Genomic DNA, 26,050 nt, shown 5'->3' on the forward strand with positions numbered 1-26,050 from the left:
AGAATAAATGAATAGGTCAAGCTCTGGCCTAAAATGTACCAACCCATAGAGAAAGCCCATGCTAATCCTTTCAGTGAAAAAATAAACAAGAATTTTGGGAAATACTAGAAAGCGCTTTCTGGTAGATGCAGTGACTACTTGGGCGACATAAGCATATGAAGCTATCCTACTCTCTATCTTTTATTTATGTGTGGCTCTCAAATATAAGAAATCAATGAAGATTTTAAGACAGGTGTTAAGGCAAACATTACTGTCACCACATCACTGATACCATTAGCCTTACTGTATTGCTATCTTTCCTTATTGATGAAAAAAATTAGAAGCAACCTTAGGGAGCAATGGTTATTCTGGTCTAAAGTTTGAGATTATGGTTTATCATGATGGGGAAGTTGTGGCTACAGGACCTACAGCCTACAAGAAAGGTCAAGATGCTAAGAGCCATGGATGTATGTGCTCAGCTCAAGATCTCAGCTCACAGAACCACTGCTGAAGACATTTATTTAGGGCAGGGCTTCCCAGTTCCTCTAATCCAATCAGGATAGTCCCACAACATATACCCAATAGACATCTAATCCAGATACCCTTCTCAGAAGTGCTGGGACTCTCATCTACCAGGTAATTCAAGATCTATCCAGTTGACAGCCAGTGGTACCCAGAACACTCACCAGTGACACTATCGATATCATGATCAACACCATCCCTTCTGTCAGTGACTCAGATCTCACTCATCCTGGACTTTTCCTAGCATTCAGCCAAATTAATTCAAAACTGAGGTACCAACTGACAGAGCAATCAACCACATTCTTTTCTGTTTCACAAGAAATTAAAGCTGAGAAAATGCTGTAGGGAATGGAATCATTGGCTTGGAAAAGCAGAGTTCTTGGCAAGGAGTAGACCATTGTGTCACCGACAGAAGCAGGAGAATAAATAATGGCAGCGCCATGGGCTGCTGTTTCTGGAAACAAGATGCATAAAGTAACAGGTGCTGTTATCCTCTAGTTTGGACAAAACAAGGCAGAGATTCAAAAGAAGAGAGAAGAGATGTGAGACGGCATTAATGTGAACACAGATGCCAGCAACTTTCCCTCAAGGTGGGCATCGAAGAGATTTTAAGGAAACAAATGATCTCTCGCACATAAAGAAAATGAATTCCTTGCCTGGCTTTTTGTCTGTAAGTACATTTATGTGCGTCTGTACAATGGCCTTTATTGAACTTCAGCAGAAAGGCCAGGGGGAGCAGAGCCAGGCTGTTACCCCCCAAATGTCTGTTTTGGCCATTCCTCCAAGACTCAGCATGCATATGGTCCAAATATCAGATCAGTGCGTAACAAGTCTGTCAAAGCAGTCTGCCCTTTCTGCAGCCACGTAAACAAAGCTGCAGTTGTCAGAGAGTTATTTTGGTTCAGCCACTGTCAGAGAGTTCAGAGATTTTTTACCCCTGCCGACTCCCTATAGCCCTTCAGAGACTGACAACAAGAATACAGATGCAGAAGTGTGGATGAGGGGAAAAAAGAAAGTGAAAAAAGAAAAAAAGGAACAAATCTTGCAGTCTATGAAGAATAGAACATGTTCCTGGTCTGTCTTTTACTTTGAATGCAGATCTTCATTAAAATAATAAAAGAAAGCTAGGAATGACTGCCCTCCTTCCTTCCTTCCTTCCATCCTTCCTTCCTTCCTTTCTTCTTTCCTTCCTTCCTTGCTTCTCTCCATTCTTCCCTTCTGTTTCTTTCTTTTTTTTTTTTTAATTCTTCCTAACCCTTTCTCCATTTAAAGTAAATTGTCTTCTTGAGCATATTTTTATTCAGGGGTTATCTTATGGCTATTATGCTCTATTATATTTTCACCAAAATCTTTCCATGTGCCATTAAGTTACCCACTTAAACTTCCTGAGCCAGTGGGTTCTAAATTACAAGCCACAAATAAAGGATTTAGAATGTATGGGGTGGGGTTGGGCTGAGCGCAAGTCTGGGTTTGGCTACTCTCCTAATTTGAGGCCAAGCCTCTTAGTATCCATGAGGTTCAATTTCATCCTCTAGAAATAAAGAATTTTATCAAGATGGTTAGAGGTCTAAGGTCTGCACATATTGATTCCTGTTTCTATGCTAGCAGGTCTCAGCACTTTGCTTGAAAATTGGTCTATTCCTTATTCAGTCCATTTAGTGCTTACTATTATCAGACAGCAGTCTAAGATGATGAGGAAAAGAAGTAATTAACTGTTGTCTAATTTTGCCTATTATTTCCCCTGCATGTTTGGAAATTAGAGGAAGCTGAAAGGACATTGTATATACTCTAGCTCTTACTGAAGCATGATGGGAAATGTTGACATTGGGTTTAGGAACAAGCCATAACTCTTAAGTAGACCATGATGAGACAAAGTGAGATAGATTCTAACTTCAAACATACAAAGATGAAGGGGAACAGAAATTTCCTGCAGTGGCCTTGATCTATAGATACTGGGGAGAATACGGATGGTAAAAATTAAACTGTGAAATGGAAAATTGTATTTAACCCACTAGGACAAAGTAGATGCTCATTTAATGCTTTGGAGAAAAGGAAAATCTGAAGAGAAATCAAACCACCAATTATTTTCCAAGACCATATTTGTTGACTGTGAAAGTGTTCAATATTTGATCTTAGCATTCCAAGGGAACCTCAGTATAATTGAAGAAGTAACAGGGCCAATACAACTCTGTGTATGCAGGTGAACACTTACAGAAAACATACAATTTGAACAGTTTAAAGGAAAAATAGAAATATCATAGAAATTGGTAAAATTTAAATAAATCCAAGAGAGACTTGGCTAGTAAGGGAATTATGAACAGAGACATCAAGAACAAAGTAGGGATGTAAGGATTTATTGACAAAGAAGACATACACACACACACACACACACACACACACACACACACACACACACACGAACACAAAGAAATGGGCTGAAAACAAGGCTTGGAAGTTTGTTAAAGACTGAAGATTTGTGTCTCCCCTAAACTTATATGTTGAAGCCATAAGCCTAGGTGATGGTATTTGCATGACGTTAGTCTGGGATGAATGCATGATGAGGGAAGGATGTTAATGTCTATGAGTTAGTGTTTTTCTTAAGACAGATCGGAACAGTTTATTTTTGCTCTCTCTTGCACAAGAGGACTTGGGGAGGACTCTGCCTTCTGAAAGCCAGGAATAAAACCTTCACCCCCAATGGTATTTGCTAGAATCTTGACCTTAGACTTCCTGACCTCCAGAACCATGCGAGAAATCCTCTTTTGGTTTCCTTTTATACTTCCCAATCTTTTTAATTTTGAATCTCATCCCACAGCCAGTAAGAACTGGTTTTGAAAGAGTGATCTGGTGCAGATAAGCTGAGAAGTAGTGTTACAGCAGGGTAATGTGCCGGGAGAACACATGATGGTAGCAGAACCCTGAGAGAAAGCTTAGGATCCCAAAAGGATAACGGCACACTTATCATACCCAATGGTCAGATGAGAGCACCGAGGAAAGCAAGAGTAGGGGAAAGACATGGCCAAGCAGAGCCTTAATCCTAGTGGTGAAATTGATGGGGAGATTTTGGCATCATGTGAAAACTGCAAGGCAGGATGCTTTGTGAACTAGGGACAAAGAAGTCTCAGGGCCATAACTGGATGAGCCACAAACCAGGACACCATGCAGGGAAAGAAGAGCTGGAGGCAATGTAGAGGACTCAGGCCAAACTGTAAAAAGGACCTGTATGACTCCAAACAAGAAACAACAAACTATAATGTCAAAGAAAGTATGCAAGAGTTGAGGAAACAGGACTTTTAAAAGTTTCAGACCAGTGAGAGATAAACTGTCTCAAAAATAAATAAATAAATAAAAGATAATGGTGGGTGAGCAAATCCTGAAGAACAACTCCTGACATTGGCCTTTGGCCTCCACACACAGGGGCACGTGCACACACACACAAACACACACACACACATGCACGCACGCACACACGCACGCACTCACACACAGATTAAGTTAAACTGATGTTCATTAAAGATAAGACATTAAACCTAACGACCATACCTCCTCTTTACCAAATTCATTTGATATAATGTGTGTGTGTGTGTGTGTGAGAGAGAGAGAGAGAGAGAGAGAGAGAGAGAGAGAGAGAGAGAGAGAGAGAGAGAGAGAGAGAGCGCACAGTGCACATAGAGACCAGAAGAGAGTGTCAGGTGCCCTAGAGCTGGAGGTTAAAGCTGGGTCTCAGACTCAGGTCCTCTGGAAGAGCAGATGGTGCTCTGAACTGCTCAGCTGTATCTCCAGCCCCCACAGCAAGGCTTAGGAGATGGATGTGCATGGATAAGGCTGTGAAAGAGGGACCATTGCAGGAAAATCATCAGAGTAACCAGGAGGAACAGCACCGCTCAGCTGTGAGTGTGAAGTCCAGCAGACAGGACAGATCAAACAGCAATGCATGGGACAGATGTTAAAACACACACACAAAAATGGAGCAGCACCACAGGTCACCCCAATCCCAGTCTTTAGGATGGAGAGCCTCATCTATGTCCAGAAGAATATATCTGCCGTTGTCTTTAAAATTTTTTCAATTTTTCTCTATGTAACCAATTAAGCCAGGTTCATTTTTATGTACCCAGAAATCAATAATTTGCATCGTTTTGAAACTGAACTCTGTTGCTTCCTTAATTAGGATTTTAAAAAACTTTTGCCTCCACTAGGATCCCAGTCATATCTCTGAGTCTGTTGACCTGGTGTCGAACTGCAAATTCCCCACTTGTTGTCAACTCCCTAATGAAATGCTAACAGATAAAAGGCCTTGCATCTCAGTGCAGAATCTTCAGATGTCATTAGTTTATGCCCTGTGGATCAGCTTGTTGGATCAGGACTGCGCCCCCTACTGGAACCTCTCCTGCCTTTTATGCTCTGCTCAGATCCTGGAACACAGAAGGGGGTTCATTAGGCTCAGGAGAACAGGATATACAGTGCTCTTCCACGATGTCTGTCAGTCCCGAGAGTGTAAGGAGGCTTTGAACGATTCGTCCTCAGGAATTCCTCAACTTTCCTGGTCACTGCACATCTACCCCTCGACATGTTTCTGACCACAACAGAGATCTACACAGGGAGCTTGAGCCTGATGTCCAGAGTGCCAGCATGCAAGCTAACAAACAAATTTTTTCATCTTATAAAATATTGAAGCAACATTTTTCCTTTACAAAATTTTACCCTAAAAAACTTTTCAAGAAATATTCACACTGCTGCTGTAGGCACATCAATAAATCATTTTGGTATCTAGATTTAAGTTCAACTCAAAATACAGTTAAAATCTTTTCTCCCAGCTGAATATGATTGCAAGTATCTGCAATTTCAGCACTGGTTATGGAGACACAAAAGAAATTCTGTGGATTTGAGATTAGCAATGGCTAGACAGTGAGTTCATGTCCAGCCTGGGCTACATAGTGAAATACTGAAAAACAAACAAACACTGAAAAGGAAAGATAATTTTCCATATTCTGGTAGGCATACACACACACACACACACTGATATATATACCCATCTTTCTATATGAGCAAAATACATTACAAATTAAGTATATATACTACTCTTCATGAAAAAAAGATAACTTCAGAAGATTTTACAGAATTGTGTCTGATTTAATTAAGTTATAATACTTGTTTTTCTGGGAAAAAGTTGAATTTTCAAGAGGCTGAAAGACTAGGAGATCTGTAATATTGTGCAATTGTATTCTCATTTCTATTTTATGCACTGTTTATCTTCTTACTCGAAATAATTTCAAAAATGGAAAGGGAAAATTCTAATGACTCAAGATGTAGGAATTTATGAAGCAGTAAAAGTTAAACTTGGTAAGTAGCATGCCCTGCACCCGTTCGTTTCGTTAGGTACAAGCATGGCTGCTAAAGTAAGTCCACCGGTGTAGCAATCTCACGAAAAGCAAAGCATGAATAAGAAGGCATAAAGTCTACAACACTAACAGAGCCGATGTCAAACAGAATACTTTCTGAAGTTGAATGCTTTTAAACAAAATAAGCTCAATTTTTCCTTCCTATTTTGTCAAAGACAAACATTTCAGAGATAGTGATTCAAACCATGTCTTCTGTGCTCGTGTCTCCTTTTGTGGGAATCAAATATTCTTCTTCCCTTTCTAGTTTATGGTAGAGTTTCCATCATAGGAAAATGTGAGGGCAAAGCGATAGCGTCCCAGGCCCACTTCCCTTCACAGCAGAAGCCGAAGGGAGGCATCACACTCACACTTTTCCGTGGCTTTTGGTAAAATGGAAGATGAAGGGTTTGGGTTTTTTTGTTTTGTTTTGACACTTGTTTCCCTATTATTCTTTTAAATTGTCATGCTTTAATTGTACAAAGTACTGGATCCGCTGTGACATTTCCATACTGTATGGAATACATAATGATCATATATACTTCGTCTTTTGCCCAGCTCCTCTGCCCCTTACTCTTTCATGATGTTACAAGTTTCTTCTTTTGGCTTTGTGTCAACAGTTTGCTCCCAAAATTCTGTATTTGAGGGAAAACATGGAACATGTGTTTCTAAGTATGGTTTATTTCACCAAATGTGGTCTCTCTTTGCACATGAAAGGCTTTTTCTGTGGTAGCCCAGTCTTTTTATTAAGGGTTTGTGTTAATATCAGTAACTAACACTAGCTTTCCTGGTATTATGTCCATCACGAGCCCTTCTCAAGGTCCCCGGTACTCGCAAGGCTTTATTCTACCTAGAAAACCATTTGTTAAAATATATGCTACGATGATTCAGAAGATTAAGAAAGCTAAGTTTGGCGGCTGACAGCTTTAGTTACTTAACCCATGGTATTTCGGATTTGAGGTAGTGTTGGTTTTTCCACCAGTCAGAAAGTGAGGCGAGGAAACGGAGAGGATCATGGGAAGCAGAGAGAGCAGGCCCATCTCTGCGTGGGTCACAGCCTTGGATGGAGAGCTCTCTCAGCAGCAGCGTATAAACGAAGTGTTCATTCTCCCAGGGTTTCATGGCTTCTTTTCTGCCTGAAATGGAAGCATGCATTGGCACTGTCCTTTAGGAGACTGGACACAGAATGAGGAAGTATTTTAACAGTGTTACTAGTTTCCTACTTTCTGGTATTTTGCAGGCACGCAGTTGTGGACTGTTTGGCTCTGGGCTCTTAAGCTTCCATGCCTGACAAAGGACCATAGAATAAAGGTTCCAGACCCAGGCATCCTGCGGTCAGGGAATGGCTGCCCTTTGACTCATTCGTCATCATGCGCTAAGTCCGCAAGCATAAGGACAAGCCGAAGCAAACGTGTCCTATTAAATGACCACCGTATGCAAAAACATTTTGTATGGAGGTTAGTTTTGAATTTCCTTTTAAAAATTCATCAGAATGTACACATATACTCATTTTTTAAGGAAGTGCAATTAACTAATAATAAAATTTTCGAAAATTATATTCTAATAAAAAAACATCCTACTCCTAGAATTTGCTTTTCGTCTACTGGTGTACCTGGGGAAGAATTATTCAGCAGAGCCTCTCATGAATATATATAAAACCCAGCAGGAAATAGACAAAATTTCAAAACAAGATTGTTCTGCAAATAAAATCTAATTCATCAGTGATTGAACATCATATAGATTCAACCAGATAGTGCAGTGGGAAAGGAAATGAGAAGACATAAATGCCTCTGAGAGGAAAGATTGATTCTGTCACAGCATTTGGAACCTACTAGAGGGTCTGAATAGACTTAAGCTTTAGCAGAAGTCAGTGCAAGCCTGTGTATGCACCCCAGGGCCACTCATCTCTGGGAAGACACCTGCATCAATTGGAGAGCCTTACAGGGTACGTCTTTCACCAAAACACTGCTCTAGAGGATGCTTGAGATTCCCAGCAGCTCATGTAAAATAGGGCTAAGGTCTCTGCTTAACCAAAGCACACTTCCAAATAGCAACAGAGAAACCATAGCTGATCAGAACCAACTGAAGTCTGGACCATGAGTTCTGTCTGGCTGTAAGTGTGCCCCATTGCTTTGAGGAGGTCCTTTCTTTGTCCATCAGTCTTAAAAACAAAAGAACTGCAATCATGTGACCTTAGCTCTTATAAGTAAAATGTCTTCTCTTTTCATGGACTCCTCCACCAGCTGAGGCTAAGCTCTTGGCTGCTACAGGTCTTGCACACGTTCTCTGGAGAACTAACATCAGTTTGTTTCAGGGCTGAGACATTTGGTAGACTCCAGAGCTGGTCCTATGCACAGATTGACAACTTGATTGAGCAGACTTAGTCAGTTTAAGAAGGAACATAAAGCCACTCAGTTGTTTTAAGAAGGAGCTTAAAGTTGGAAGGGAAGAGTGTTAGTGGGCATGGCCAGGGATGGAGGAAAGGGAGCAGAGTTGCAGCTGATCAAAAACACATAGCATGCATGCTTGAAGTTCTCAAGTATGAAAAATCGCAGACATCTCCTCAAGATTTTAGAAGCTGTGCTCTGTGCAGGTACCCACCCTCTGCCTCAGTATCACCACTGCTTCACTGCTTCCCAGGTATCCACCCTCTGCCTCAGTGTTACCACTGCTGCACTGTTTCCCAGGTACCCACTCTCTGCCTCAGTGTCACCACTGCTGCACTTCTTCCTCTATCCCTGAGCTGGAGGCATCTCATGGGCAGGCACAGCATTTTTTTTTAACATTTGTATCCTCATCGCTCCATGCCATGCTTTGTATTTATGAGATAAAGCAAATGTATTACTCAATGGTAAACAGCAAGGAAACAGGGTAACACGGCAACCCCAGGATCTCTATAAAAGGAAGAAGTTCGCCTTTTATTATTTTCATCTGTACTACGCTTCCTCCCCCTCTTAGCTTCCGCTTACATTTTTTGTTTTTTTTGGTTTTTTTGTTTGTTTGTTTGTTTTTATGCCTCTTAAACTCTAGGACCAAGTTTTAGTACAAAAGACACCCTTCTCTGGCCCTGCTCTCAATTCTGTCCCCCTTTTTGTTCTTCCATAAAGCTCCCCCAAAGCTGTCCTATTAAATTTAATAAACTTCTTTCTTTTATGTGAACCACAGTAGGCACACTTAATCATAACTACATCTAACCCTCGCTGCAACGTCTGTCTCCAACTTACCTGCCAGTACTTAGATTCTTTGAAAGAAGAAGTATACTTGCCGTTAATTCCTAGAACAATGCTATTTTAAGTCCTTAAAAATACTTGTTGACTTTCAAGGGCTTAGTCTTGTCTGAGTAAGCCATGAGTCACAGAAGCCTTTCGGTAGCAAACGGAATGCTTTGCACAAGTGTGTTTAGCAGACACTCTCCAGCTCTCATACCGGAGAGGCTGCCATCCATTCCCAATGTCACTTGACTCTCTTGCAGGTGAAACACGTCTTTGAAATTGATATCTCTCTCTCTCTCTCTCTCTCTCTCTCTCTCTCTCTCTCTCTCTCTCTCTTTTTTTATCTTCCACACTGAAAGAAAGTCAGTGAAATTCCTACTCTTTCAGAAGAAAATCACGTATCTTTATTCAGTTTCCTCCACCACCATTAAACCAAAGGTTCAGTTTGACATTTGAATATGAAGGAAAAAAAATAGTAAGCACACTTAATAGAACTGGGTTTGAAGGGAGAGAGCAGGGTGTGTGCTCCTCCAGCCTTCGCATTCTTGTTTGTCCTCAGCTTCTGCCTCACAAATGACTTAGGCAATGTCTCTGCTGCATACAGCTGCTAGGAACTCGCCTCACCCTTAGCTTTCTCAGTGTACACTTTATTCTCCACTTCTGAAATCTGTGGAATGGGAAGATGTGTCCAATCTGCTGTCACATGTAAGTGAAGCTTCCACACTTGCCCTGAGGTGCTTTCCTGATACCTTGCTCACCAACCAACCTCTCCATCCCATTGGTGACCAGCATGGACCTGCTGACTGGACCGATCTGGCATCACTTGCTTGAAAGTGAACTCCAGTGTCAATAATATACTTTTCACTATTCTCCACTTGCGATCCCTTTTGTTTGTCCTGGGCAGAAGAGCATGGCCCCTTTACAATGTATGCATTGGGACTTATTTTATGTTGAAATCAACACAGCAGCAGTAAATGCACACTTATTTATATAATTGTATTAATTTTTGTGGATGAATTGGCAAGGTCTTTCTGCTTTTGACAGAAGAATGCCATGCATTTATATTAGTTTTTTTAAAAAGTCAGGAAAAGAAGTCAGGGAAGCAAAAGGGAAGAAGGTAAAAGGAGACTATCAAGAGATGAAAGAAACTTGAGAGAGTTCCCGGTATGCATCTAAGAGAAGACAACAGGGTGCTGAGGGCGGGAGGTGAAGGGAGGACAGGCACAGATAGGTGGGCTATTAGTATTCATATACCAGAGTCTTTCCAAGAGCATGTTCAGGTCTCCAGGGCACAATACAAGGTTCACCTCTCAGCTACCCTTCCAGTTGTTTATGAAAGGTAAAGGATCCACCGAGCATCCCTGAGAGACTCTGCTTAGAAGCATACAGCTAAAGCTAACGAGTAACACCACCAATGTCCACTGACAAGGTGGCAGTGTGTTGAGAGCTGCAGGCTGTTTACTTCTTGTCTACACTAGAAGGGCATTGAACAATGTGGAGTCTCTTCCCATCCCCATGGCTTCCGTATTTCTGCCTCAGTAGATTTTGATTCTTTTCCTTCCAGTGAGACATTGGAAACAAATGAAAGAACAACATTCCTTTCTCCTTATCTGTGCATTTACAGAGCCTCCAGGATGAAAGCACAGGGACTTTTTCCTCCCTGATGCTGAGACAGATGGAGCGGTCATGTCTGATACCATGACTAGTCCATCACGGGATTTCTTCTCTGACCTCATCCAAGATGGGATCCTCTTCATTTACCTCCCAGCTGACTCATTCACAGCAGGACATAAATGCACTGCTCATGAAAATTTCCCATATTCTACCGCAAAAATAGAAGAAAAAAAAAAGTAAATGACACTAGTGTAGGTTGTTTCAAAACAGCCACAGTAAGTAATTATTACTTATCCAAATTAGATGATCAATTGGTAAAATTCACTTTTTGTATTAAATAGGTCTAAAGCATGTCAATTTTTAGGTTTATTTTCTTAGTGAATTGGATGGAACTTTTTGAACTGATGAGCTGTTCAAGTAATTGGTGGTATTAGTTCAATATGATGTGGTTCCAGACTGGAAGATATTTTATTCATATAAACAAACATACAGAGATGTCATAATATTTTATTAATTTTCTTAAGTTATATAGCACGTCTACTGTGTTCAATATGAGAAAACAAAAAATAAATAACACTGCTAAGTGAACAAAAGATGCACAGACTTCCTACGCCTTACCACTATACAGAGCTATGTGGTCCTGGCATCTGTCTTGTGACTTTGTCACATACATATGACTTTCCCTGGTGGTTCTTCATTTGTTATGGATCTTAACTCATTTCTCAGATGCCTCTGAGGAAGAGTCAACAAATCCAATATTTTCACAGTGTTAAAGACACCACTGCCCAGCAAGCAGATATACCTATCTTGTTTCTCTGACTTACTTGATTATCAGTTTGTTGAATGCTTTCAGTTCATTTGTGGGAGCATTGAATCATTAAGTCAGCAACCTGCCAAAAACTGCCTCCTGAGCCTTGGGTCCCCAAGTTACTAGAGCTATTTTTGGAAAAAAGCACAATAGTAACCAAACAGTACAATTGCCTTTTGTGTTCACAGAAGCGGGCTGTGTGTAAAGGTATGCTGGCAGGACTCAGACGTGCCACTGTCACCTGCATTCTCCTTCCCTGGGTGAGCCCCACCCTACTTGACTGCCTACCGTACCCAAAGTGAAGTGCCATGCTCATCCTCTGTCTACATAAGCAGCCACACTTGGTGTCAACACAGACCACAGCATCCTCATCCTCCTTGGGTGCTGCGAAGACTTGGAAGAGGGCAACCTCCCAGCTTCCTTGAACAGTAGGCACCAGAGCCATCCCCATATTGCTTTAACTGTAGGGTCCAAGTGGTACTTCTGCAGTGACTACTGAGGGGTCAGTGGGAAGGGAGGGCATCACTCAGCTCCTCAACTATACTTTCTGGTAAATCTGAGTAAGATGATAACAATAAAAAGAAAAAAACTTTCAAAGGGCTCCATTTTCTGTTTTCAGGCTTTATTGATCTCTTACTTTAGTTCACATTTTAAAGAAATCCTCTTAGGAAATAACAATGGAGCCATAGGTGAAGGGATTTGGGTTGGGGTGAGTGCATTTACAATTGCCATTTCTTTAACAGTAAAAGGCAACATTGTGATGATAATAGGAAAATGAGGATACAAGTAATTTTTAAACCCTCTGGGAATGAGGGATTGGGAAAATGAATGCTATGGGGGGGACTTCCCATCTCCCTTTGTTCCCAACAAGCCCACGGACATTCTTTTTTATATATTGGTAATGGAAGATTCAGAAACCAGATCTATTTCCAATCTGGGCTTTCTTGTATGCTTTAATCTTAGGTCAGAGTGAAGTTTTTTTTTTTCTAGATGACTAAGAGTTGGCATTTCTCCTTAAATGGTACATTTATATTAAAGTTCATCTTACAAATAGCTCAGAGAGAAAAGAATGAGTATGTAAAGCAGAAAGCAAAGAAAACCAAAGAATTCAAACCAAGAGGATACAGGTTAATTTGTTCTCTTTCTTCTCACATAAAAGCCACAGCTTATAAGTCTATGCTACTCCTCAGAGTTGAAATACATTCTTCACTTTCATGGAACCATCCTCCTTACTTGTTCAACACTGTAAATTCTCCTCCTGGTGCTGCAACAGCAAGATGAAGTGAGTTCTCTTTTCCCCCTTTCACCTCCTTCCAGGTGATGATAAAAGAAGAATGTCAACATCAAACAGTAGCATCTTGACGGTAGGCTTCTCAGACCCCAGACTCGGAGAAACTAATGTCTGTGGATTATAAATGTCACACCCAGTGGTATTCTGTTGTAACCACCCACGGTGGACTATGATGTGTATTCTGCTGTCTGTGGATTTGTGTCACACCCAATTCATGGGTAGATTTTGATGAGTAGCATACTGAGTGGGACATAAAAATAGGACATCTTCTAGTTTACTCTTGTATTGGAGTTTTGTCCCCAGCAAGGATAATCATAAATAGCCAGATCAAGAGTAGGAGACTTAGGCCAGAAATGCTCCTAAGCAGCAAAGAAATGTCAAGTTGAAACCTCAATGGAATAATTAAAATACTATTTTCATCACATTATTATCACTTACACCAGCATGTTTTACAAAACCTGAACTTATTAATGTATCAACACGACAGAGGCACAAAATATCGTGACTCATGAAGGAAACCATCAGGATATCATATTTAGAATTCCATCCATAAGAAGTTAACAGGGAAGCTGAGTTTTTTTTTCCTCAAAAGATGTTGAAGAAAATATGGATACTTAATAATAGTCTTCAGTAGTCAGATGGAAATGGAGATCAGCTGAGCAAGAGGAGAAACTGTGAAAATAGCTCATCCTGGGGTCTCTCTACCTGTGCAAATAATTAACATCCATCTAAATGAAAATTATCCTTGAGATCAAGACCTGTTCTATTTAAGTTAATGTGCCAGAAAGGTGGGGAAAACAAGTGAAGCAGCCAGTGAGAAAGCTATTAGTGAAATGAGAGTCTAGCTAAACCCTTTTTTTCTATGGAATAAATGCATAGTACATTTATAGAATTTATAAAACTTGGTGCTGTGAAGATTCAAATACACCACCACTTATCGTACATTCCAGAATGTTACAAAACATTCATTTATAGTTTTACCCAATATAAATTGTCTCTTTTTCCAGGACTATCAATTAACTATTGTATACTCTTGAATGGAAAAAATACATATGGGCAAAGGAGGCAGTGTGAAGTGCTAAGTAAGGGCAGCAGAAACTAAGGCCCTGAGGGCATCCTTCCAGCATTCTCCATGATTCCCAGACACCACCCATTCTACCTTGTGAATATTCAACTTCTAAACTTTATTTTTATCCTTGCACTTTCATCCTTTGTGCCGAACTAATTTCCTATACAACCTACTGCACAGCTCTCTAAGAATGGCATGTGATGGTCCAGCAAGCAAGCTGTAGTGCCCAGGGTACTGCTTAGCAGAGGGCATTACTACCCTTCGTTAAACAGAAAAGTTGTGGAAGGGCGCTGAGCTCTCTGGCAGCATTGGATGATGGATCTGTAGCCATCCATATCTCATTATAGCTATTATGAGCTATAGTATAGCTCAGTGATTTAGCCGAAGATGCAACGAGTTCTCCCCGATCTAAGCATCCTCTATTCCACTGGCCATCATCTGGTGCATCTTATGGGTTGACTTTAATGGATCTGCTGAAAGGAAGGAAGACTCAGCACAGTCTACCCTGTCTACACACATGAAGACCAGGCACATCAGAAAAGTGAGAGAGAAGTAGACCCCAAACAGCTTTCTTTTCTGCTGATGTTTACCTTTCCCCTGTAGTTTAGTCTTCTTCCATGTCTGTGACTCCATGAGCTCATTGCTCATAGAAACAAAACACAGAGAGAAATTCTGATGAGGAAACTACCAAAAATGAACAGGAAACAGGCAAGAGTCAAAACAAGAAACTGCATCAATAGGGCCAGATAATGGAAATTCAAGGGGACCATGCAGAAAGACATGTAACATGGAGGAGGAAACTGATGTCATTATGGAATCAACTACATCATTTGACCCTAAACATGACACGTGCAAAAAGACATTTGCAAAAGGGACTTCACATCATGCTAAACGTATGTACCAGTTTTATCTGCCTAGAAAGTAGGTCACCAAGGTTTTACTAGTGACATCTCTCTCCATCTAATAAAGAAATTGTTACCCTTGCATCATATTGCTCTGGTAGCTTATTAAAGTGCCAGCTCATGGTCTGTACTGCTTCAAAAACAAACAAAAAACAAAAAACCTACTAACCTGACTGATAAAAACAACTGAGCCCTAGAAGCTGTATTTGGGGGAAAAGTCACTCTTCTAGCTTGATTTGTTGTTTGTTATGCAGTTAATCAGCTCAGTTCTGACACAGGCTCCCCTGTCAGCATTAGAGTGGCACAGCCAAAGAAACATGGAGCTGGGAAAAGGCATCCACTGCTTTGAGTCATTCTTCACTTGAAACAAATTTCTAGCCTTTACCTTAGTCTGTCTTTTTGATGTACTTACCCCAAGAAGAACACCTGAATAGAAATGAGCCAACGTTCACTACAGCATCCTTGGCAGCACCATGCTGTCTCTCTGACTTTGTTTGTCTATCTTAAAAATCTTGATTACTTCTGGTAATTTAGGCAGAAGACACATTCTCTGGAGCAGAGTTTAAACTTTTGTGTGCCATGTCTGCTTCAGCCATTACCTGTGATTTTATACACACTATAACTAAGTGATGCAAGATTTTACTAAACATTGGTCCAATGACAGGAAAAACAAACAAAACTTCCTGCACAGCTAAGATATTCACAACCTTGGGAAGCAATCACAGGAAACAAATTTGCCATAAAAGCTATCTATACTCTTTTGGGTATGTTTTGGTAGGTTGTTGTAAAGAACTACTGGGATGTCTGGGAGGTCTGTTTGGCAGTACCACAAAGATGGTAAGAAGGATGGAAACGAGGAGAATGGATCTCATTGTCAGGACAGTCACAGGACAATTATACTGAAATGAAACAAACAAACAAACAAAAATGTAACTGCTCTGAAATCTGTTAAATGATTTCTGAGAGGCAGTTTTCTACAACTGAACTGTGGCCATAATGTATGCAGACTAGCAACTTAGACATCGGAGGACCAGAGCTCAACAGCTGAAGGAGGAAGCAAACTGAACAGTGTTCCAAGTCCTCCATCCCTCTTGGAGAGTAAGGGATGTATTAGGAGATCTTAGTTAAGTTTGTCAATTATCAGAGTAAATATACAAGTGACAGTAGAATAAGGAATGAGAAAACATGAAAATCATAGGAGAGAAATTAAACTATTATCTTTAGCATATTGTTTTGCGTGGCACAATTACATGTTTGTTTTATATTGTCATACTAGAAACAACAAAAAAAATCTATTTGTCCTGTGTCGAATATTGGACAGCCACAATTGGGGGTGTCCTTGATGGATTTGCCATTTTCTCATTTCAAATCCCCATAAGACACTAATTTATTCTGCTCCTTTCTCGCAGTCAGACTGACGCCCCAGAGTTCTTCTCACAGAACACGTTGTGCACTCTGCCCCAGTCACACTCAACACCCATGACTTCCGGTCAGTGCCCATGTATTACAAGGCAAACTGCAAAGGATAAGGATGAAAGCACAAGAAGGGAAGATGTGTGGCGGATCCTCAGAGGCTGGGAGCTCAAAGGAGGAGCACACCTACAGATCCCAGGGGGGAACAGGGGCATCAAGAGACTAAACTAAAATCCCCTCACGTAGCCAAGTGTTCCTGTTTAGGCTATGAGTGAGGGGGGCTGGGGACTGGAGGAGAAAAGGAGGAGAAATACACATGTCCACCCACAACTTCTATGTGGGACATTTCTTTCATCCCCAATGCCAAGACTGTTTGAGGGAAGCACTGGGAAACGGCAGGTCATCCCCTCCCGGCCTCTCTATCCCTCCCCTCCCCCCTTGTCACTTTCCTCACATGCAATTAGAGGAAGGGGGAAAACAAATACATGTGTTATAAATACCACAAAACTAAGGCAGAGCGCTCTTCAATAATAAAACCTCCCCCCAGCTGAATAGGCAGCCAGCCACTCTAGCAGGTCAAATTTAATTATTCTGGCTTCCAAGTGTCATTCTCCTTCTGTGTATCATGTACCTTACACAAGGCTTCAAATCAAACCTACACCCACCTTCTCTTTCCCCACACTGTGTTCTCTGGGCTGTTTCTTACTTTACGAATATATCCTTTCCACATCACATCACGGTGGACAGGGTTGTCTTGCAATTATTGTACTCAGTCCAATTTGCTTCATTTCTCCCCGAAAAATGAAAGTGAACTAACATGATCCATTCTGTCTGGGAGCTTTACATGGTCCTGTGCAAATGGCTTCACCCACCTCTGTTTGAGGATTAGGGATTGTGGGAGAAAGATGATCACACACCCTGTGTATTGACCAGATGGCCAGATGCACATATACCTAGGTCAGTTTCTCCTCTTCGTTCCCAGGTGATGTTGTCATTACTTTGTCCCTTTGGTGCCAGTGCGACATTTGTAGAATGAAGGGAGGTGGTCCTGAGGGAGAAGAGCACTCTGTCACCCCTGGTCAAAATATGCATGTGAGTGCAGAAAAAACATGAACAGATAGTTCACAGGAATGGACACGTTTATGACCAGCCAATCAGCAGAGAGGCTCAGCCTCATTAGCCATCAGACAAACTCAAAGGAAGGTTGGAAGCCTTCAGTTGCACCACACACACAGCAGCAAAGGAATGTCACAACAGGAAGTTAGGAGAGGAACAGGCACAAGGATGATCCGTCCCATAGACATGGCCACGATGTTTCCCTTTGTAGAAAATGGCTTACCTTATGCAGGCAAATGCGTCTTTCTAGATTCAACGGCTCATAAGATAGGCATTTGTATATAACAGAAAGTCTTCACATTGAAGCTGGCAGAGAAATGAGTGCGTGTAAGCCCCCAAATCTATAGAGACGCAAGGGTGTAATAATAAATACTCACAGAGGAGGTAACAGATGCCCTGGAATTTTAAGTATTGATGTCTATTTGGTTTTATACAAATATGCCACTTGATTTTCCCGTGTGTGCGTGTGTGTGTGTGTGTGTGTGTGTGTGTGTGTGTATTTGCATGTGTGTGTATGCTCACTCACAATAGGTGTGTACAGACAGGCGTAAGAGGGTCAAGGTCAGAGGATAGCTTTCGACGTTGGACCCTGCCTTCCATGTGTTTGAGATAAGGTCTCTTGTAGATCACCACTGTGTGCAGCAGGATAGCCGTCCTGCAAGCGTGGGAGATCTTCTGCTTCTGCTTCCTATTTCACTGTTGAAACACGAGGACTATACACACTCTGCTCTATCTGCTCTTAATATGGTTTCTGGAAATCTAGAAGCAGACAAGGGCTTTAAGCACTGAGTAATCTCACTGGCTCCACTTGATCATTCAAAAAGTGAAGTAGTATTAGAAAAATATTATATGCTGAAATTGCTTATTTTTAACTTGTTTTGTGGGGTTTTTGTTTATTTGTTTGTTTGTTTGTTTTGAAAAAGTGTCTCTTATAGTCCAGACTGGCTGTAGGCAAAGCTACCTTTGATTCCTGCTCTTCCTGTCTTTACCTCCAGAGTATGAATTTGCAGGCATTTACCTCCATACCCAGCTTAAAGTTGATAATCTTTATTTTTGCTTACTTTTTTCTTTTTCTTTTTGAGATAGCTAAAGAACTAAGGATTTTGTTGACTCATGAATTAAGCCACCAGTTGTGACTCAGAGCTCAGTATCAATTATTTTAAAATGATTTAAGACAAGAAAGTATGGGCACATGCGGTATTGGTTTCTGCACTAAGCATTTCATAAACAAGCATGGGAGAATTCCACATCTCCCAGTCTCTCTTCTCTTTAAAAATGAGGATAATTATGCACACATTCTGGTGTTGTCCAGATGAATAAATGATACCAATTACCTACACTGTAATATATTGGTTTCTGACTCCTTTCCTCTCTTCTCTAATTGGACCTTTTTGATGAGCCACAGACAGAAAAGCACCATCTTTCTAAGGATGCTTCCCTGTGTCTTTACATGACTAAGCATAAGTGTCCTTCAAGTCATTACTTTACGTGGATGAGTCCGTCTTGCTGCTCTTCTTGGCATCTGTCACCACTCCACAGACGTACTCGCTTTGCCTAAGGTCCTCTCTGCCCCTCCTTGGCTGTCTTCAATAGCTCTCCTGCACTCCTTCATCTACAGTTCGACTGGCTACTGCCTTACTTTTTCTGTACCAGTGGGAGACAGCTCAGCCTCTCATTTTCTGTACAAGACAGTCTGTAGTAGGAGAGAGGACCCATTTCATTTTTTATTATTTTACTGCTATTGCTTATTTTTTTACTTATTGCTTTTATTGTCTTATTGTTCCTATTTCTAGCCAAATAAGAGCCAAGTAACAGTCTTTTCAGTTAATACTGCCATTTCATCAATTGCACAGCCCTCCATCCAATTTAGACTGATGTGGATCTTGAAATATTTGTCTGCACTTCTGATTCCACTAGCCATTGGTTGTCCACTCCTCCAATGCTCAAAACTAGCATTTCCTGAGATTTTGTAGCTCCATCTGTCCTCACTCCCAGTTCTTTTCAGGGTCCCACCTCACTGCACAAGATTGACCTATTAATAAAGCAGAGTTGCTCCTTGCTTGGGGGCTACAGAGATGACTCTGTGGATAAGTGCTTGCTGTGCAAATATGAAGATCCAAGTTCAGATCTCCAGCACCCACAAAGAGTTGCACATTGTAAAGACACCTATACTCCCAGCTCTGGGAGGATTGTGGTTTCCTGAGGGTTCCCTAGCTAACCAGCTCCTCTTGTTAGTCAGAAAAATATAGGTTCAATGAGCGAACTTGACTTTCAAAATGTAGAAGGGATAGAAGAAGATACCTAAAATTGATTGCTGACCTGTACATGTACATGTGTGGTACATGTACACTTATACCCGTACCTATATGCATGTACATAAACAATCGCTACAAACACACACACACACACACACACACACACACTGCGCGCACACACACACACACACACACTGCGCACACACACACACACACTGCGCACACACACACACACACCGCGCACACACACACACACTGCGCGCACACACACACACACTGCGCGCACACACACACACTGCATGCACACACACACACACTGCACACACACACACACTACACACACACACACTGCACACACACACACACACTGCGCACACACACACACACACTGCACACACACACACACTGCGCACACACACACACTGCACACACACACACACACACACACACACACACACAATCATTACTGCCTTGGAGTGTTGCCCTTTGATCATGTCTCTGATTACAGCTTAGTACAGTAGCTCTCTATTTACCTTAACAACGTAGTGGCGTCTTAGCTGAAGGAAGAGTCTATTGGAACTATTGACTGTAGTTTCATGTTTCCTTCTCGGTCTTACTCAATACCCCAGTGTTTTGCCTTTCTGACAGGTGATCTCGCGCCACTTACTCCTTGCCATTGTATAGAATAATCCATAGTGTGCAGTGTACCCCTCCAGATGCTCTAGTGTAGATCCAGCTTAGCCCACTACTGACCAGGCAGCCAGCCACAAGGCCTGGGTCCAGGAGCAAGACAAGTTCTTCACACTCATCTCTTTCTAGACTTGAACTAGCCATCCCAAAGTTGCACTGATCTCTCAAATGTCCGTGTTATCGCAGGCATCTCTTGTCTCCCACACTGTACGTTAATAGAGGATCTCAAGACAGAAATCTCCAGTCATTCCTCTTCGTAATGTGTTGACATTTCTCCAAGTGACCTTAGTCATTTCTCTTGGCTCTGTGGAAAGCACCATCTCCTAGCTGCATTCAACTACCTGGCCTCTCAGCTTCAGCTTCCAGGTCCTTAATCTTTGCCTTTGTGCCCAAAAATAAATAATAATAAAAAATAATAATAATAATGTCAATGGAGGAAATAGGTATTTCAAAGCAAACAGAATTCCTTAGTAGAAACTCCAGGCAGGAGGAATTTCTTCCAGGACAACAGGTACATGACAAAACTAAGGAGGCATTCTGGGCAGATGGCCAAACCAAGGATGATGTAAGAGCTACAACAAATTCCCCACAACGGAGACCATGTCATTACTCAGAGAGCAATCTATAATAATCATTTTACTGAATATCTACATAACCTTTGTTGTCAAAATGAAGAAAAATCTATCTATTGCAATTGTCAGATTCTTGTTCGCACTCCCTCTGTAACACTGTTTTTATTCTTTTAGTTCAGCCCCTACTTCCAGATCCTAAGAAAACGGGAGAACATAAGGAAATAAGGTACATATGTGTTTCCTACATCAAATGTCTGCCAGTTTTCTTGATGTTTCACTGTGATCCCTATCTGAAAAAAAATATGCCCCCCACAAAGTCAAGAACAAGTATTTTCAAGGTTTTCTGAAGTGCATGCTGCCCTTGAACATAAGGTTGGTCATGTCTTTTCACAGTCTCCTGAGACAGTGATGGTTTTATGGACACTATTACTGGGAGAGATAAGCAAAAGCTATCTGCATACGCAAGACAGAGGATCTTATTTGAGGAGAAACTTTAGTGGAAAGAATCCAAGGTTCACCTCCCTGGACAAATGTTCCACTGGTTGTCGTATTTCTCCCGGATGCTGTTCTTCCAGGCTGTAGCCAACCAAAAGTCCTCTAGTCTAACGGTGCTACCATCCCAGGTCAGAGAGGGCTTCCCTTATTCCTTCGTACCCTCTGTGAGGAAAGCGCTTCCTCTAAAAACCCTTCTATGTCTCTGAGTTTGATTCTAGATCCATGTCGTCATATACGCTTTTAGTGAGCATTAGGCTTCTTCAGATTTGAGTGACATCTGAAGAGCACATCGTTCTTGTGGTGGTATGCATACTACAGATCACATGGAACATAGTTACCAGGCTAACGCATACACTGTAATGGCAGTGAATACAAACCAACCCAAACACTAGTTTTCAATTTTATCTACTATGTTCTCAGTCACAAGAAATCTATGAAGGGCTGGGCAGGGCAGTACACACCTGTATTCCTGGCACTCTAGGAGGCAGAGGGAGCTGGATCTCTGTGAGTTCAAGGCCAGCCTGGTCTACAAATCAGGTCTATGACAGCCAAAGCTACACAGAGAAACCCCATCTCAACATCCCCTGCAAAGAAATCTATGAGTAAAAAAACATGTATTCTTCCATACATAAACCTATGCTTAAAACAGCAGTGTATATTCTGATATTCAACAGTTAGACCAACAAAAATGTATGATTACATGCTGGTGAGGATGTGGAGAAAGAGGAGCACTCCTTCATTGCCGATGGGAATGCAAAGTAGTACAGCCACTTTGGAAATCTATCTGGCACTATCTCAGAAAACTGGGAATAGGGCTTTCTCAAGACCCAGCTATTCCACTCCTTGGAATATACCCAGAAGAAGCTCCCGCACACAACAAGAAAATTTGCTCAACCATGTTCTAGCAGCCTTATTCATAATAGCCAGAACATAGAAACAGCCTAAGTGTCCCTCAGTAGAAGAATGGATAAAGAAACTGTGGTACATTTACACTATGGAATAATACTCAGTTATTAAAAACAAGGAATTCCCGAAATTTGTGGATAAATGGATTGAACTAGAAATGATCATAATGAGTGAGTTAACCCAGAAGCAGAAAGACTCAAATGGTATATACTCACTTATAAGTAGACACTAGCCCAAGGGACATGTCCTATGAAAGTCTTCACCTACCAGGAAAGTGGGAGAGATGTGAGGACATCCTTTTGGGATTCTAGGTGAGAGAAGTATGGGAGAATGGGGAAATAGAAGGATCCAGAGGGTCCTAGAAACCTGCAAGAAGAATATTATGATGGGCAGATCTGGGCCCAGGGGTTCTGCACAAACTATGGCACCAACCAAGGACAATATGTGCAGTAAACATTGAACCCCTACCCAGATCTAGCCAAGGGACAGGTCATTCTCTACAGATGAGTGAACAGTAGGGAACTGACTTTCACATGAACTCTGGTACCCCATATTTGACCACGTCCCCTTGATGGGGAGGCCCGGTGGTACTCAGAGGAAGGATAACAGGCTACCAAATAGAGAATCTATACCCTATGATCATATACAGGGGGAGGAGGTCCCCCTCAGTCACAGTCATAGGAGAGGGGAATAGGGTGAAAGTGGGAGAGAGGGAGGAATGGGAGAATACAAAGGATGGGATAACAATTTAGATGTAATATGAATAAATTAATAAATAAATTTAAAAAAACGAAAAGAAAAAAAAAAGAAATTATCAAAAGAAGGCCTGTCTTCCAGACTGTTACACATGCTATTATTCTGCATGCTAATTCTTGATCTTCTCATAAATACTTTCCAAATCAAGTTCTTACTATTTTATCAGCTTATATTTTGATACTGCTTCCAACTTCAGACTCTGTCACGGTTCTCAGCCTCTTTGCTCCATGTGCCCTGCATTCAGACATTCCCATAATTTTGACATACATCATATAATTTAATATGTTAACAGCTGTGACAATTGTACTTCCACGTGACAGCTGACACAAATGAGTCCAAGGAGAAGCAATGGATTTGACTAGTGTGAGCACAGGTCGGGTGGAAGAAGGGGAAAGAATCTCTACCTTAAAGTTCTCTGGCCAGTTCTTTTTCATGCGCAACACTTTGGCTGTTATTTTCCATCCCATGCAACCCAATCTGGGCATGGTAGGAAAAACCAGGCGGATAACTGGGAGTTATTTGGGTGAATATTAAGAACAGCTGCATGGTCTCATGGGATGGGGCTTATATTCTTTGATCTTTTACTTAGCTGGGTTGAATCTTGAAATACAAGCAATGTATGCTTGAATCTTTATTTCAGCTTTTTTAAAATCTGGCTTTTTTGGTAGCTAATAAAAGAATAACATATCTACCTTTGTGAGTGTCAACTGAGAATCCACTGGAAGCATTTACTGTTTAGCCAAGGGCCTAGCCAAGGGCACCAAATAATGATTGGCAAGACATAATGAATTACTCTTTGTACAGTATAAGGAAAAATGTTCTGACATATTGAGGATGTAAGTCATTTGCATGCTATCCCACATGGTATATGCCATGGAAGGTGGTCAACATTAAGCTTTGTTTCCTTCCTCCTTTAACCCCGCCCCCCATTTGCTGTTGCTGTACCTGAGGTCTATCTTACAGAGAGTTCCTCGACCACCCAGCCACCCACCACCCATCACTGATGGCCTTTTACACCCCAGGATCTTCCATTTTGAGCTTCTCTTTCTGCTATTTGTAGCCAGACCTTGATACCTGCGTATAATTCTCAGGCCTCTCTGTGGCCTGGGGAACGTAGCCCTCCTGTCCTAGCACTCTTTTCTCTCTACTCTGAGGGTCAAGCCGGTCTTATATTAACGGCCCTCCCCACATCTGAGTCCTTATACCTGCAGGACAGCTAGGGGACTATTTCTAGTTTTGCCTTACACCGATATCTGAATATTTGACCAAATATCCCTTTTTCTCCTATGTACAGGTAACTTCTACTATTTCATAAACATATGAAACAGTTTGAATGTTCTCTACCATCTAGTATCTCTGCTAGTCCTTACAAATATGCACATTATCTTATTTTGAGGCATTTTAAAAAGCACTTAAGGTTTTACATGATAAAGCTTATAGTCTGTCTGAATATTGTGTCCATTTCCTTGAAAGTCTTCCTACATTTTATCCTTAATTCTTTAGAGGATCTCTTCTACTCCTGCTCTAGAATGTTTTTTTAGAAGATAATATCAAGTAAAACACAGAACCAGCCTGAGAATAGACCTTTGGTCAATGAAATATTAGCCTGGCCACTGTGAAAACCCTCATCAAAATGCACTGTACTATGGCAGTAAAATTTAAAATAATTGTAGAATTCCTCTTATAAGGTAAAGATTGTAGGTCATATTGGCAAAAGAAACCAAATCCTACTCAAGTGAGTCAAATATATGTTTCTATTAGTTTCTTTATTTTTAATTATGAGGGGAAATAGTTGCAAGCATGGGGTCAACCAGAAATTAAAGAAACTAAACAGGAATCCAGGAACATCTAGCGCTGTAGCAGAAAAGGACCCACAAAGTTGTAGCATGTCTGTGAGATCATGACTACATCCAGGGTGGCTCCAGAGACAGCCTCAGGACTAGACAGACAGCACGAAGAGACAAGTTTCAGGAGAGGACCCAGATCGTGAGGGCAATCCCTCACAGAGATGGGCTGCACTCGGCATAGGGAGTTTCTTCAACATTGCAAGCACCGAAGAAAATATCAAAACAGCTGCCTGTCATACGCCATGGAGACAGGTTCCATGTGATCAGGACTTCGTGACCTCATGTCCCCTTCCAGTGAGGAGAGTGAGAATCTGACCTGTAAACAACTCCCAGCCTGGGACAAGGATTCCTAAAGTCAGGGGTTATAAGATGGGGTGAAAGTACAAAAGAAAGCAACACCTCTTGAAGGATGGAAAAAAGATTAAAGAACTATATATTTTTTTAAAGGTCTCTGATTCAATGTCTGAGGTTACCTCCAGCAAGTACCCTCAAAACCTGGCAGAGCAGGGGTGAAAGCAGGGGATAAAGACACTTGGTAAGGGAAAGAAAAGGAAAAATTATTTCTCTGCTCCACAGAGGCTGATGAGCAAATGGCCTGCCCTGGGGTGATTCTTTCCTGGCAGTGAAGGTGAGCCACTGTCCCGGAGTGATGTGATAAACAAAAGGACAAAGGGACAAAGGGAGAACTGAAAGTGTCAGACATCATAGAGAAAGAAGACAAGTTCTGAGTGTGAGAACAGACTTTGGTCCCTTTCACACACTCACTCACACACACACACACACACACACACACACACACACACACATGCACGTGCACGTGCACATGTGCATGTTCCATCTTTCTGAATGGGCATGCTAAAACTGAATCCTGCAGAGGCACTCTGTTTGCTACTGCATTTTAATAATAGGATCAACAAAGATCCCTAGAACAAGTGGCCAAGAGTGTACTTCCCAAGGGACAGAAGGATAGGCTTCAGGAAGCTTTTGAGACCCCAAATCCTGAGGATACTGTACATCCATTCACAGAACAGAAGTTGGGGAAAGACTTGCTGTTAGACACTTGGATAGGAGCCTCTTATGGAGCCTTGTATCTGCCGCAGAGATAGGGCATCTTCAGGGAGACATTGGGGTTATAGGGAGAAAAAAGAGAGCATACTTTATATACTGTAGGGTTTTTTTTAATGCATGTATCCTTCAAAGTTCATGTGCAAAATGCTGCACTGAACTT

The 26,050-nt window shown here is 41.5% G+C and overlaps 1 protein-coding gene across 4 annotated transcripts in view; it reads right to left on the bottom strand.

Annotated features, from left to right (window-relative positions):
• The window catches only part of Chrm2 (cholinergic receptor muscarinic 2), a 118,926-nt gene that overhangs the window by 27,427 nt on the left and 65,449 nt on the right, over positions 1-26,050 (bottom strand). The window contains exon 1 of one of the 4 annotated variants that reach the window (XM_051151734.1): positions 14,461-14,481. The exons of the other annotated variants lie outside the window; for them this stretch is intronic. The gene's annotated coding sequence lies outside the window, so the exon portion shown is untranslated. Of the gene's footprint in view, positions 1-14,460; positions 14,482-26,050 lie in introns of those variants that run through there. 4 annotated transcript variants of the gene reach the window in all.

This window comes from Acomys russatus, chromosome 10, assembly GCF_903995435.1.
Source record: "Acomys russatus chromosome 10, mAcoRus1.1, whole genome shotgun sequence".
Taxonomy (NCBI): Eukaryota; Metazoa; Chordata; class Mammalia; order Rodentia; family Muridae; genus Acomys; species Acomys russatus.